This window comes from Passer domesticus, chromosome 6, assembly GCF_036417665.1.
Source record: "Passer domesticus isolate bPasDom1 chromosome 6, bPasDom1.hap1, whole genome shotgun sequence".
NCBI classification, from domain to species: domain Eukaryota; kingdom Metazoa; phylum Chordata; class Aves; order Passeriformes; family Passeridae; genus Passer; species Passer domesticus.
The window spans coordinates 42,592,579-42,607,678 of record NC_087479.1 but is presented as its reverse complement, the minus strand read 5'-3'; the positions used below and the strand labels follow the sequence as shown (position 1 = coordinate 42,607,678).

Below are 15,100 nucleotides of genomic sequence, written 5' to 3'. Positions count from 1 at the left end.
ATAGCAGAGTGATCTGCTTGTAGTCTACTGTGTTTCATTCCAGGGACAGCTGTATCCATGGCAGCTGTTGTGCGGCTGTGTTTGGATTTGTGCTAGAAACAGCATGGATAACACAGGGTTGTTTTCATTATTGCTGACCAGTGCTTACACAGCCAAAATCTTTTCAGCTGCCCTTTCAGTGAGGATACCAAGAGGCTGGGAGAGGGCACAGCCAGGACAGCCAACCCCAGCTGACCAAAAGGACACGATGCCATGCTCAGCATATACAGCTGAAGGAACACAAAGGAAGGAAGAACCTTACAAGCTTCATTGTTTGTCTTCCCAAGCAGTCATTACACATTCCAGAGGATGACTGAATGCCTGCCTGCCAATGGGAAGTGGTGAATTAATTTCATATTTTGCTTGCTTGTGTGTGTGTTTTCCTTTACATATTAAACTGTCTTAATGTCAGCTCATGAGTTTTCTCACTTTTATTTTCCTGACTCCCCTCTGGCTCTTTCCCCCTGGCAGGGAGTGAGCAGGAGCTTAGTTGTGGGCTGGAGTTAAACCACCATGACCAATTGCTGCTTTAGACAGCTACATGCTTTAAAAATCATGTACAATGTTGGTTGGAAACTATCCAGGAGAAGCTGGTCCGATAATATGGAAAAAGTCACACCATATTTTTCTCACAATATTTTTCTCTTTTATTCTTTTCTACTCATTTTCTGTATCTACTAAAACTTATAAGGCATTCCTCACTAAAAAAAAAAAAAATTAAAAAGCTTCCTTGCTTTTATTAAAACCACAAAAATTAGTCTCATTATAAGTATAAAGCTTCTATTTATATTACATTTTGGGCTGCTTGAAAAAGAAAAAAAATAATTGCTGAGATAACACAGTAGATGATCTAGAAACAATTAGGATTTTAAAAAGTTAATTAAATCTGTCCTGAGATTTCCGACATTGATGAGCATCTGTTGTCTGTTCAACCATTCTGGCTGAGCAAACATGGGTCTAAATTTCTTTGGAGTATTAATTGATTTGAGATTGTAAATTTTTACTATTCTTCTCTTCTCCTTCACTAGTTCTTACTTAAAAGACCCAAGCATAAGACAAGTCATTACAAAAAATGTAAAAAAAAATTAGTTCCTCAACAACAGTAAAAACATCTATCAGGTTCCTTGACTGAGAGCCAAATGAGTACTTAATAAGGTAATCCATGCCAGTCTTTTATTCAGTAGTGGATATCAGCGCACAGTAGTTTCTAACTTTCATCTGAAAACCAAATCTGTTTGTCTTCTTTCCAGCTGCATTGGCACCTAATCATCTCTGACAGTGAGAGCTGAGAAACACAAAATATCTCTGCACGTCTGAGCTGAGGAGGCCCAATGCTGCCTCAGCCCATTACAGAAACAATGGCAGTATGTAAAGACTATCAGGGGACTTTACCAAATTTAGATCCAATTATCTGATCCTAGCAGTTGCATATTACCACTAATTAGATTGAAGCAAATACTGTACTGAGGGTCATGATGTATGTGTCTTACTTAACATGCCTTTCCTAGCAAAGCTGAGAAGCCTGGGGAATGTACAGAATGAAGAAAGCAGTTTTGTCTTTAAGACAGGTAAATTCCAAAAACAGTGCTACCAAGAGCTGGACATATGTCAAATAATAACTAACCATAGCCAAATTACTCCAAAAGCCAAACACTGCAAAAGATAAACACAGTTTGTAAATTGAATTAACATTGACCTAATATTGGGAGAACATTTTTATTCTCATATGGCTCACATCCCAAATGGTCTCATTGCTTAATAAGATAACAGTTAATAGCAGAGGGTTGTAGAAGGACAGATTTCAGATTAATTCATGGCTGGGTAGTACTTGGCAGGAAATTAGTTCCTCTTTTTTAGGCCTCAAAGACAGCCCTCTCCTTTAAAATCTGTTGTTGCAATAGATGGTATTTCACACAGTGGAAAGCAAAGTGGCCAAACTCAGTCAGCTTTCTATAAGAGTTGCATCAGAGAAAAAATCCCAGTTGCTACTAACTGGTATCTTTACAGGCACTCGTAGGAAAAACTAAAACTATCCCTTTTGCAGAAGCAGGAAAGTTTCTTGAAGATTAATTTTATGTTGATCAAGCCTAAGACAAGGATAACAGTAGATAACAGTGAAAAATGTTGTTACATGCATGCCTGAGACTTAACTAATGCAGTGCAAAGATTGTCCAAAAAGTAATTTATCCAGAAAATTGTAGTTAAATATTTTGTCTGAACTTTGTGACACATACCAGTGTTTACAATTCAAAAGACTCATCAAAAGCTAAAGATGGCTGAAGGTGTCATTTGGTGTTTACTCTGCCCTTCTAACAAAGTAAAGCCAAAATTAATGGTTTCATGGTCTGTAAAATGATCTGCTTCTCTAAAAAAGGCAGCAAAATAGAACAGGCTGTAAAATATCTACATCCACTTGGTGAAGGGTTTGGATGTCTTTTTTTTGCCAATCCAGTGTTTTAGCAGTATGAAATTAAATTGATTGCTGGGAAACCAATGAGTTAATTGATATGAAAAATTCCACTAGCAAATATATTTCCTAATTTCCTCAATGAGAGATGCTTTCTTCTGTGCAAATCTCTGGACAGATAGCTGAGCACACTAGAAGCTATCTCCTTTTAATTCATGTTTATACTGTATTAATTTCAGATGGCTAAACAGGTAGTACATTATTTTGCTCAGTCATTTGTGCACTTATGCATAAGCTAAATTTTGTGTCCAACATAACATAAAATAGTGTATACGTTTTTGAACTGTCTGATATCTTATTCCCTGGTGCTTTTCCATATCTTTTAAAAAGGAACTGCTGATTCAGAAGAAAATGACACTTGCTCTTTTTAGGTGGCTCTGAAAGAATTACAGTATATTCTGGCAGTAGCAAATGGTAAAAGAAAATCTCTTGTGCAAATTACAGATAAATTTGACAATATCCACAATTTGTTCATGGCAGAGCTATTGAATCTGCTTCATTAACAATTAGATAGACTTTTAAAAAATATGTTTAATGTTTGAATTTGTTGTGCAAATTAATTCAATTTTTTATTTAAAACCAATTTTCATTTGGTAAAAGCTGGTAGCAATTACATGGTCAAATTAGTAAAATTATGCATAAGCTTATATAATTTTATTAATTAAATATGCACAGGAGGAAAAAAGCTGCAGCTGGTGCAGATGAGATTTTCTATACATCCATTTTACTTGTTATTCATGCAGCAATGATTTACCATTGGGCCCACTGTGCTCAGTGATGCGTTGTTATGTCACCAACACATGGCTGCAGGAATGACAAACATATTTTGTGCAATGAATACATTGAACAAAATTGTTCATAAATTGTTCATGTGTGTTTAATAAAAACCACATCTATATGCCGGTGATAATCTGCGTAGTAGGGATATTTCATCTTGTTCCTTGTACTTAAATTCTTAGTTTGCTGTATTATGTTGCTAGAAGATATATGTACATCCCTTCTTTTACAAGAACACAATATTTCCCAAAAAATTTCCATTCTAGGCAGAACACAATATTTCCTCAAAAAACCTAATAAATATGACACAAACTAAATTAAAAAAAAAATACACTTTTTCACACTTCCTAGACTTTTAATGATAAGCATAATCAGACAGTGCCCACAAAACTTCCAGTCCTTTGTTTTTAGAGCTGCTGTTGTACGCTAAAAGCGCAAGAAGCTATGCATAATACCAGTGATCACCCTGCTTTAAATAATGATAAATATCTATTTTCCATGCAAACAATCCCAGGAAGTCATGTTTCAAAAACACCCTTAAAATCCAAACTGTACAATGTTGTGTACAAGTGACAGAATTGGTTCTTGTACATATCTACTCTGAATATATACTCTTTCCTAATTCCTGTCTGCAGCTTTCTCAACCACGATATATGGCTGTTGAGGAATTCTGTCACCAGTCCCAAATCAAGGGCTACAAAGCCTACAACACAGGAGCACTGTAATTCCACTTCTGTGGTTCTAGTGCCTTGCTGTTCCAGGGTCTTACAACTATTGTAAGGAAAATAGATGGCTCGCTGGCTTTGGACTCATGCTATCATCTCAAGGGCTGCCCCCGTGTATGGCCATATCAGCCTTGCTCAGCACGGCTGAAGGATCTTTGTACAGTGCAGGCATGTCCTAGTTAGGATCCTATCCTAATTTTAAGCAAGCAGCATTAAAGGCTGATAAGGATTTTGGTAGTGTAGGTTGTTCAAACGCTGAAGCTTCAAGGCCGAGCTGTCACTACAAGTCAGCTTCCAATTTTCCAATTTTTGCTACATCAAATTTATCTTTCTTTGATTCTTGTCCTTCAACCACTTAATAAATCTACCTAGTCTTAGGCTTCTTTTTTTCTTTCTCGTATTGCATATAGCTAGATGGATTGAACCAGTAGGATTTTGAAGCAGTAGTACAATGGTGATCCCATTTAAAGGGTCTGTTGTGAGGGCTGTGTTCAGCAGTGTATTGGTGATGTGCTGTTTCATGTTAAAATAGAAGAATTGTCATTCTTGAATGTCACCCTGTTTTCTTCCTAGGACTTTCTCTGGATTTGCACTCTTTCTTCTAGTACCCATGATGTACTTCCTGGTTTCATTTTTCTTTCTTCATTTTAGGGCTCTTCATATTACTACCCATGGATCTCTTTTTTTTTCTATATTTTCTCCTCCAGTCTAAAACCTGCTGTCCAACACTTCTTTCTAAGAAGTTAAGATAAATTTGAAAACTTTTTTCAAATTAAAAAGAGTCACATTTTATTATAATGAAGACATCTTATAAATGAAGCAAAACAGCTTTTATTATATTTTATCTGAGTGAATAAATTATGGAGAATCAGAATAGTGTTATAAAAACCCATTTTCCTGGGAGGACGGTACCCTGAGAGCAAAGTTTCAGATTGATCATGTTAATTGCTTTTGATGTAAAAATATTGATTTTTAATTTTATGTGCATGCAATACTATTTAACTCTGTGGGATTAAGATGGTGAAGTCTGGCACTTTTAGGAAATCCCTTATCCAAAGAGCAATAATCTGTGTATTGGAGTCCAAGCCTCTGATATAAAATTCTGTAGTATTTACGTCACCTCCCTGAAAGTGTCATTCATCTATATATTTTTGAGGCAACATCATCACTAAAATAACTACAAAGACATTTTTTTATAGACTTTTTTAGTTTAAGACCAAAGAAAAAACCAAGAGCAGGCACCTAAAAGCAGCATAATTTATTATAACAGTATGATAATTTATATTAGGAACGACAAAAAAAGATTTATTACCAAAAATTGAGAGTAACTTTTAAAATTAGAAACAAATATGGCTTTAATTATGAATATATTATTTTTATGAAATTGACTACTGTTTCTGACTTTAATGGGAAATTTAAGCTTTTTATTTTTTGATTCCTTGCTTGGAGCAGGTTTTTTGTTTTTTGTTTTTGTTGGGTTTTTTGTGTGTTTGTTTGTTTGTTTGTTTTATTTTGTTTTGTTTAAAAACAATTTTCAATCACTTTTTGAAAATTTTGGAAGGGGTTATATTCTGATCTTTAACCTAACAAGCAGTTTTCTATTCTGTATAACAACATAGTTGAATATTACTTAATACTCCTATTTACCTCTTTGTTTCTGCATATCTGATAATTTCTAATTATGTGTTGATCTCTCAGTGAAGGAGGTGAGTCACTTTCCCAAAACTATTGAAAAAAAATTGTGGATGAAAAGACCTACAGAAAGAAAATAGTATTCTTAGAAACAAAATTGCATAGAGAAAGTGCATTCATTTTTTAAAAAGAAAATATTTTATAATCATTTTTAGATCAAATGGTTATCTTATAACATGTCTCTAACTGGGGTCATTATTGGATTGGGAATACTTCTTTTGATGTGTGTGTACAGGATGTATTTATACAGGATATATTTAATATGATCCATCCTGTAGCTCTAGTTAGACTCATAATATTAACCTGTAAATGGATTGATATCTTTAATTGTCAATGGAAAGCCATTGAAAGTGTTTATTCTGTGAATTTTTTAATCCCATTTTGAAATCACTTATGGTTCTAGCATGTATAAATTTCTGAAGCAATTCAGTTCTACAAAAATTATCTGTATTATAAAAAATAATTATTTGCTTTACAACTACTTGAATTCAAATACATGACAGGTCCATGGATGTAGCTAATTAACTGAAATTGAGATATAAAATCAAATATTAAAAAGTAGGATGAATCTAGGTGTTGTGAAGGGGTCAGGAATAGTGGCTGCCTTTGAAAGAGTTTGTGACTCTTATAATCATGGTATTTTGTTTAATAGCCTTGAGTCCTGACTCAGTGTTGAAGGTGGGACTACTAATCATCATACCCTAAGGCATAAGACCTTATCATGTAATAAATCAGAATAAAAATCATATCACAGGAATAAGAATTGGCAATTTTGTGTAAATAATCAGAACCTAAGTTTATATTCACACAGGCAGTTAAACTCTAAGTTTAATTTGATGTGAAAAATTTGATCAAGGTTAGATTGACTTGCATTAAAAAATATATTTTTCTTTAGATTACATACTGTACACAATATTGTTGACAACAGAATTGCTCCACTACATGTTTTCTTCAACAAATATTTAATCAGATATTAAGAACTCAATCATCAGATATGGAGAAACAGCTACCAGGTCTGTTAAATGAGTTCTCTGTAGTTACTGTAGATTTCCTTAAAGCCTTAAAAAGTCATTCGTGTTGCAGCGTGCATAGAGGTTCCTTCAAATCAGTGTCAAGAATATCAGTAAGCCAAGAACTACAGGAAATAATTACATATATCCTCTGAAATTGTCTTAATGACCATTTCACCTGAGGAAACAGAATAACAGTATTGAATAAAGAAATTGCATCTCAGTGTAAGAAAATTAAGACATGGTTATCACATTCCTATTAATAAACCTGAATGCTTTCTAAGTTCATTAGTAACTGCAGTCAGACGGAACTGTTTTTTCTCACTTGTCCTCATTTTGTTCTTTCCTTCTTCTTTGTCAACTGACCACCTTACAGAACAAAATGTACAGTCATATGACTAGTTTTAACTCAGCATACCTTTGTAACAGATCCACAGAATTTTGGCTTGTTCAAACAAGCATTTCTTGCTCTTAATAATAAAAAAAAGGTTTATTCAGAAATCCAGGATAAGATGCTTAGCCCAAATATGGTCATTTTGATATACACCTGTCAGAGCTTTCAAAGGTACTTCAATTTTGAAAATTTTGTTCTGGTTCTTGTAAAGTCTTGTGAGATTTATGTAGATCTACATATATATGTATATGTAGTATAGTTCTGTATTACTGCCTCTCTTAGGGCTACCATCTGGAAAGTGGCTGGGGAAAACAATCAGAAACACATCTTTGCTCAGGGCATAGATAGTCACTAAACTGGCAAAAAATTTGGAAAAATTTTGGATAAATTTTAATTTATTTTAAGGATAATTTTCAAAGAGATAATAAGGCATTGAGCTTAATAATTTTTAAGAGAGATCTAAGTTATTTTCACTCCTTGTATTTTGTGTAATGAAATATTTCCTTGTATTTTGTGTAGTGAAATATTTTTTTCTGAACTGCCACAAAAGGAATTAAGGCAGCAACATCAAGAGAGTCTCAGTATCACCTGATCTATTTGTCTGTCACTGGCCCCACTGGAACAGTTTCACTGACACACTTGTGCACTTGATTTGTCTGAGAAGGCCTTGAAAGAAATTTCACCTACTTAAAAATACACCAGGTAGAGACCCAGTCTCCGTTCTGAGAATAAGCTTTATCTTCTTGAGCACACAATTGAGTTTGAAAGATTCAAAATAATCTCAAAAATAAGGTTCTGTTTTAGACTTATCCCATTTCTGATTAGACTGGAAATACTGTGAGATTATACCTTTGTTCTACAGTAATCTTTTGAGTGACAGTAAATGAAAATGAGGTAATGTAAAATTCATTACATTAACTCTAATGATACTTTCTCACCAAGTTCTGAAAACTTAACAAACTGCAAAGGACGGTAACTTTTCAGAGAAGCTCTTAGCAAAATTAGAGTTTCCCTGTGATTAATGTGCAAAAGTTTCTCTGGAGTTACAATTCAACAAATAATCTTCCTTGCTTCCTTTATTATTTGATTCTATTTAAAAAGGCATATCACCAGTACTTACCTTAATAACCAGATATCTGTAACAGTTTATTATGTCTCCAAGGAAGGTCACCTTTTTGACTCACAAATCTCAGCACTCTGATAGCAATGTCATTCATGGTTAAGAATTCTTAACTTTGGTTTTGTCTTGAATGTCAAAGAGCAGATTATTAGCCATGAACTTCAAGAAATTGAAAGAGGGGAGGGTAAGGGAGGTGAGAAGAAGAGAGAGGTATTATGAACATTCACTATTTGAGACTAAAAATATTGGGCATTCAGAAAGCAGAATTTGCTGTTCTGAAAAATAAACCTTTCCTTCTGCATATGAAAACCTTCCTTCAGTTTTCATGTCTGTGTACTTGGCCTGAACTACTGGAGCATGCATCTCTAAATTAATTCCCATAAACCTTTTTTGCTTCAGTTTCATAATTACACAATATAGAATTTCTCTTTTGAGGGGAGGGTAGAGTCTGGTTGTTGTCTGTAGTCATTTTAAGCTTCCTACATTTTGTTGTTTTTTATCTAATCTGGTGTGAATTTTATGCACAGAACCATAATACTCATAATACAAAATCAGAATTGATAAAGGATTATATGTTAAGATGAAAAATTTCTTAAAGGAAAATAATAAGATTCCACTTGTGTTTCTTATACTTGGTACAAAAAGATCTGACACAGCTTAATTCTTGCTCATTTATATACTTGGATGAGTTTTCTTCAGAGATTGTATGAAGCTTGAGTAGAACAATGGATTTTTATTTTTGATAAAGCAGCATAATAAAACAAAACAACATATTTTAGAGAATCTTGATAGTTTTCACATAATGTTATAAAAACATTCTATCCTTGCCTTGTCTCTTGACATATTCTACTTTTGCTAAAGTTTGATCTATTATTTATATCAGTGGTCCCAAGTCTCGGTCTCTGCAAGAGAGAGGGCTGAGATTTCAGAGATGCCTTTGGAGAATGAAGTGCTTGAGAGTTTTGAGTGACACAGTGCCCCAGGGTCCCCACAGTTCTTCCACAATAAAAAGTCTGCTATTGCAATCAGTGAGTAGCTTCATAGTTATCTATTCATTACACAGAGAGGACAGATAGTACATGCGTGCACTCGTTGCTCCTTTGCTGGAGACTATGAAACCATTCAAAAACATGGAAGTGAGTTTTTCTTGTTTTACTCTCCTGAGATTTGAAAAGCATAAACAGTTGATTTTTGCTCTTTTTCTTTTTCCATTCCCTCCACATCTTTCTTATTAAAATTATTTATAAATGAGCTGATTAATTTATTTTTTAAAGAAAAGCACACTCCTTCAGTGTTCCCGTACGAACATGTGTTGTGACTGGGATACTAATTACTCTGCAGTATTTATTGTGAAAGACCTCAAACAAAACTGTAGTTCAGACATAACAACAGGTAGGGGAAGGAAGGAGACAGAAGCAGACTTCTCAGACCTCTAGATACATAAAGAACTCTCATGAGGTATGGCCAGTCCTGTTGGAGATGGAGAAAAAAGGCTCTGAATTGAAAGGAATTTTCTATAACTAGTAACAGCATTGAAATAGGTAAGGAGGTGGGGAGGGGAATGAAAATTCTTTTTTATATTGGTAGTAGGACTCAGTGCCAAGAAATTGGTAAAAAGCCCTGATACAATTTAGAAAAAAAAATATGGAGTACATATATATATATATATATATATATGTAAAATACATATGAAGAATAAATCAATAAAAAATCATAGACTGCATAAAAAGAAGAACGTTATAAATGTCTGTGTAGCATGCAGATATGGATTCCAATTCCAAGGTATGAGACTGTTTGCTAAGCTGAAGTCTACTACCTGTGTAATGCTCATGTTTCAGGCCTGTGTTTGGTGCCTGCAAGGAAAAGGAAAGAAACAGTTTTGAAAATGTGATGATTTGTGACTCATGAATGTTCATTACTATAGCATGTGAAGCCCTAGATCACTAAACTGATCCTTTACCAGAATTTCCCAAATACCAAGCAGCAACTTTCAGAAAAAGACTCATCACTTACATTTCAAATTTGATCCTCCTCATAGGAATATTATTTAACTCCAGCTCATATGTCTGAAGATACTTCAGCTCACAGAGGAAATCCTTGGCATCTTGAAGATTAGATGTAAATAGTGGGATAGTGTTAGAAAGCCATTCAGTGACCACGTCAATCTTTAGGAAGAGACAGAAATGCTTTAGTTTTAGTTTTACAAAATTAGGTAGACTTTTCAGTTTCTATTTGAGCACTCATATTTTTTTTCAAAAACAGATATTGATATTATTAAAACAATGAACATCAGCAAGACAAAGTGCAAGTACAGTCTGGGAATATTCCTCCCAAGACCTGTAAACTGGATAAACAAAACTTATAGAGCAAGAAAATAATAAAATTTAGAATTCTTGACTAGGTACAGAGCAGACCCTAGAATGAGTTTCATGGTACCCACACAGAACTTAATCAAAATATTTCATTTTTGTTTAGAAGCTGAAGTTTATATATCAGTTTCTAAATAAATTTCTTTTTTTCTTTTTCTACTCTCTTCACTGCTCACTGTTTAGTCCACTCTTCATTGTTAAGGTAATTGAAAATTCAGTCATAATGTGCAATTTCATAACAAGTATTAGATGAAGCAATGGCTATAATTTCTGGTGAAGCCTTGTACTGTAAGTGACTTAAATCAAGTGAAAAGAGAAACAGATTAGCTTGTCTAAGTGTTCAGTTGTCAGTGATAAGTGCTTAGCAAATCAAAATAGATATTAATATGTATTTTGAAAGACAGTAATAACTTTACTGTCATTCGTATATCAAATGTCTATTCATGACAAAGTCCTATGAACCATGAAGATCACTTAATATCTGGATTTCATGAACATTTTTGTTTAAAGACAGATGAGTGGAAATTTGTTCTACCAATTATATATGAAATTATGTAAACAGACATTTCAGAATGCATCTCATTAATTATTCTGACATGCTCATCTACCTTGTTTCAGCAAGTCGCTTGCAATCCTTCATAATAGTAACACAGTAGTCACACACTAGAATTTGGATCCTTAGACAATCCAGGATATTTCAGTTGAAGACCGACTGATGAGTTTCTTTTCCCATAAACACAATGTGCTGGCTATTTGTATATTTGTTTCATTGGTAGATTGGCTTGTCATGGATAAGCAAAGGAAAGCTACAGAAACTCTTCTAAACAGCTTTTGACATGAGAAGGCAGAAAGAAGCATAAAACCTCTGAGAGCAAAACATTTAAGTATATGAAAGCATTCTTACAGCAAATGAAAAAATTACAAATTTAAAATATTCTCTATAAATTTGCCTGTATGGTTTTTTATGCATGATATTTTTCAAGCCAAATTAAACAAAAAAGCTTTTAAAATGTAAGATTTTAATGTACATGCCCAAATATTAGTACATTCTTTGCAGGGAATAAGAAGTTAAAAATCTAAATACACCTACACATCAGAAAAATTTCTGTATGTACAGGTTTCATTTCAATAGCATTCACCACTCAGTAGTGAATAACTGGACATGGAGACAGAATAATATTCTTTGGGGCTGGTGAGAAATTAATATGCTCGCTCCAAATAGCCTCCACCTCTTATAGCTGATCTACATGAAATATGCTTTGACCTAGAACAGTGGCAGCAAGGATATGAGCCTTCTCTGTATCAAGCTCATTAGAAATAGAGAAAAGAATGATGCCCACCCTACATTTTATTTAAAATTTACATGTGCTGACTGAACTGACTGTTGGAAACTAACCAAGATAATGACTGGATGAAGGGTCAGTCTAGATTAAAGCAAGACAGACCATCAGCACTTTCTCACTGGTTGACTACTGTGTTTCTTTTCCAACATCATCAGTGCCTTCATTCACCTACTCCATTTGACTTTTTTGCCCATCTCCTCAATAGGATACTTAATTGATCTCATTATGTGAAAAATCAAGATATTTGCTAATCAAATTTGATGTTGAAAAGTACACTCTTATATTACATTTACCTTCATATTTATCTGTTTTTTTCCTCTGTGGTAATTGCATCTATAATAACTGTACATGCCTAGATGTATCTGTTTCAAAAGTCCTAATAAAAACACTTGTTTCATATCTTAAATAGAGGAAATCTAATTGGAAGGACATCCTGTAGTAGCCTCAGTTCAAAAAAGAAGACAATGCTCTCCAAGGCTGTCCAGGAGCCAAACTGCTACAGAAAAAAGGGAGAACTTGCTTAGCATAAATTGTACATCTAAAACTGTACTTGAGTCTTCTGTCAGCATTTTTGGATCTGCAAGTTTCTTTTTGCATTTCCAGGAAAATTTGTGGGCTTGCAGTTACCCGTGCCCTTCTGAAAGAAATACATATTTATTTTGTCTGTTCATTTTTATGCTTGCCAATTTGAAGTTTCTTGAGACAGTTCTCCCTATCTGGCATTTTTCCATATAAATTCAGAGATTTTTGTGGCCTTTGATTTGGCTTCTCTAAGCCATGTGTTGATAGAAATTTCTGGTGAAACATCACTGAATTTGAGGATTCTCTCTTAATAAATAGATTCTTTCAGTACAATTCTTTTCCCAAATAGTTTATGCTTATGATTTGAATGTGACTGACATAGTTTTAAAAGAAAAGGAAAGATTTTGATATGGCATTAATAAGATATTTTCATCTTTGGACTCTGAATATATCTTGCAGTGAGTACAGGAGCCAGCATATTATGGTGGAATGCTTTGGTTTATGATCAATGACAGAAAAAAGGACCTGGGAAAGACAGATGTGTTTCTGACTGGATTTTGAAAATTAAATGCTGCAAAAGAAGTGTCCTGGTTTCTGCTGTGGTAGAGTTAATTTCTCCTCAGTAGCTGTCACAGTGCTGTGTTTTGGGGATAGAAAGAGAATGATGTTGATATCACACTGATGTTTTGGTTTTTTGCTACGTCATGTTTACCTTAAGTAATTTTTTCCTCCTCTTTTTTCCTATCTTTACTTTCTGTCTTTGTCTCATGGTCAGCCAAATGAAGAGGTCCACAAAAGAAACTGGGAGAGAGTATAGCCAGGAAATGGGCTGCAAACTGACCAAAGGGGTATTCCATGTAATGCCCAGTGCATGAACTGGGGGGGTGAGGCTGATCTGGGTTCAGGAAGAGGAGTCTGGCACCATTCAGTGGGTGGTGAGCAACTGCATTGTGTATCGTATGTTTTTTTCCCATTATTATTATAATTATAACTAATTCTAATTAGTTATAATTATATTAATTATTGTAATTATAACTAATTTAATTATAACTAATTTTATTATTAACCATTATTATTATATTTTACTTCATTTTCAATTATTAAACTTATGGCAACATATAAGTTTTACTTTGATTCTCCTCCCTATTCCACTGGGGTCAGAGGGTTGTTGGGCAAGCATGTGTGTGGTGTTTTATCTCCAGCTGGGTCTAAAACCATGACAAGGAAATGCTTGATATATGGAAAAATATGGGTTTTCAATTTCTAAACTATTACAGCTATAAAAATTATACATTTATTTCTTGGAATGAAGTAGGACATGTGAACTTATGGTTAGAGCAGAAAGCCCACCTAGTGAGAGGCCCCAGAGAAGTCATGGTCATTTGCAATCTGTAGGAATTTTCCCTTTAAGTTCAGTAAGACAAGATTTTGTTCTAGGAACAAGTCCTAAAATAACTCTTTTTCTTTATGTGATTTCTTGTGGCTGAGTTGAGCCCACAGACTTGTGATACAAGAGTATTTTCTTGGCTTAAAAATGATAGTTATACACTCCCACTGCAGAAGTAGAAAGAACAACAATTTTACTTTGAAATTACAATAAACAAGATCAGTTCTGTCATTCTGAAGGATGGCTGGTTTTTTCACTTCTTTTGATAAAAAACCTGAAATTCAAGTGATTTCAAATTCCCTAGTTTGAAGTCCCCTGGACTTAAAGAAGTTGTTGGTACATTTCTCTCTCAACAGGGCATACAAATATGACAAGATATGTGGGACCTTTTCTAGGTCTCAGGCAAGCATAAGAAAGGCATGCATAATATGTATATATGTGCATATATAATATGTAGCTACATATTCTCTGTTTGCTTAGTTTTCCATCACTTACACTGAAAAATGAATGTTTATAACCTGAGAGATATTTAAAAGATATTTTAAAATAGAGATATCCAGAGGGCATCATTTAAATATCCAGAGATATTCAAAAGATGCCCTCACAGGAAATATAATATTATATTCAATATTTAGCTACCTATATTGAGCTAAGATTTCTTGGATTGGCTTTTCTGAAATCCAGGAAAAATTATGCATGAACTGGCTAACCATTAATATATAGAACAATAGAACAATTTGGAAAAAATAATATAATTCACTATTTTTTGCAATTTATAAACATCTATAGGCAATCATAATTACTATGAATGTCTTAATTTAGGATTATGTAACATTGAGCAACATTATCAGAGTAGGTTTATATTTTAATTGATGGTAAATTTAGGTGTAAGCTGCTTATCAGTGTAGAGTTATAATGACATATATTCTGGAAAGATGCATACAGTCTTAGCACTAATAAATTCTATTTTCAGGCTTCCTATGCCAAAGAACAAACGAAACAGCTGCTATCCTGCAGTGATGTAAATAAGTAGCTTTCTGCTCCATATGAGGCCATTTTCCAAAGTCAGGATGTTTTTTTAGCTCATGATAGAGAAAATATTTAGGGCTTATATGCACATACATAAGCCTGCCATGAAAAATGAAAGGTAAAAAAAATCCACACTAGTTTCCCACACAGTTTTGACATTGAGGAACTGCAATCACTTCCCCCTAGGTAAGTTTAATATAGAAATTTGCTGAACAGGAAGAAAATT

General features: G+C 33.9%; 1 long non-coding RNA gene across 1 annotated transcript in view; it reads left to right on the top strand.

The window, feature by feature from the left end:
* The window catches only part of LOC135303313 (uncharacterized), a 34,228-nt gene extending 33,840 nt beyond the window's left edge, over window positions 1-388 (top strand). Inside the window, exon 4 of the long non-coding RNA XR_010364773.1 lies at window positions 168-388. This is a non-coding gene — a long non-coding RNA (uncharacterized LOC135303313). The remainder of the gene's footprint in view (window positions 1-167) is intronic.
* The last annotated feature ends 14,712 nt before the right edge of the window (window positions 389-15,100 follow it).